The sequence below is a fragment of the Haliaeetus leucocephalus genome, unplaced genomic scaffold, assembly GCF_000737465.1.
Source record: "Haliaeetus leucocephalus isolate CR32 unplaced genomic scaffold, Haliaeetus_leucocephalus-4.0 Scaffold636, whole genome shotgun sequence".
NCBI lineage: Eukaryota > Metazoa > Chordata > Aves > Accipitriformes > Accipitridae > Haliaeetus > Haliaeetus leucocephalus.
The window spans coordinates 3,304,687-3,305,774 of NW_010973072.1; positions in this window are offsets into that span (position 1 = coordinate 3,304,687).

The window sequence follows — 1,088 nt, forward strand, 5'->3', positions numbered from 1 at the left end:
GGCTGCCTTCCTAGAAAGGGAGACCCGTCAGGAAATACGGGCAGGGCGGCATTCGGATAGCTTAGGCGGCTTTGAAACTCTCGGGACGGTCTCGCCTCAGAAGGACAAAGGCTTCCTTGTTCCAAACACCAGTGTCCCTGAGGAGAGGGGCGAGCAGAAGCCAGGCTCTGGGGAGCAGTAACAGGGCGGGTGTTTTTACTGCCTTTCTGTTGTTGTCTGTATTTACAAGAGATTTCCTCGTGTTCTTTGCCTTCCAGATGCTGACCTCGAGAGGATAGATCTAATTTGAAAGGTGGTGTCAGAGAAAGCAGTAACGTGGCAATTGCTGCCTGATACAGTGATGTCTGTACCCTGCTCGGGATGATTTTCCTGTCAAAGCATCACTGACGGAGGGGAGGACACACACGGTATACCCTCTTCCAAAAACGTCGGAAGGACAAACAGTTATGTAGTTTCCAAGGGCACGTGGTCATGTGTGAGCCCCTAAGCCGCACTTCACCTAGCCTCCTGCTGATCTCCAGCCCGCTGAAATCTGTTGGCTGACAAGGTAAATTGCAGTAACACAACCTTGGTTTTAAATCTGCAGAGCGTTTACTATGGAGTTTTACAGCATCGCTTCACTGGCATAAAGATACAGTGCAGGTAGGGTCAACAGGGCCTCTTGTTTTCTTGTAACTCACTTCAGGTCTTCCAGGGAATTGCTAAGTAACTCCTAGTCATTAAAAAAATCATTCTCATTTAGTTTCTGGCATGAACACAGGGCAGAATGTGTGACATCATTACCCATCCATGGCAACAAGCTATTGTGAACCAGTAGGGTTTCAGCAGTAGGATCAGTTAAAAGGAAAACATTCCCTGACAGAGAGCATTTATTTAAACACAGTGATTATCAGCACTACAGACCATGTTTTGCTCTGCAAATGTACAGAAAGGTGTATATTGCTGGGATTATAATAGTCTTTCCATTCAGGAATACACTGAAGCAGCTGTAGCATTATTCTGAGCCTTTGCAATCTCTTTCTTACATCTCCAAGTTGTATTTGTAATATATGAATGTGCCTGTGTAGTTCTACAAACTAAGCAGCTGT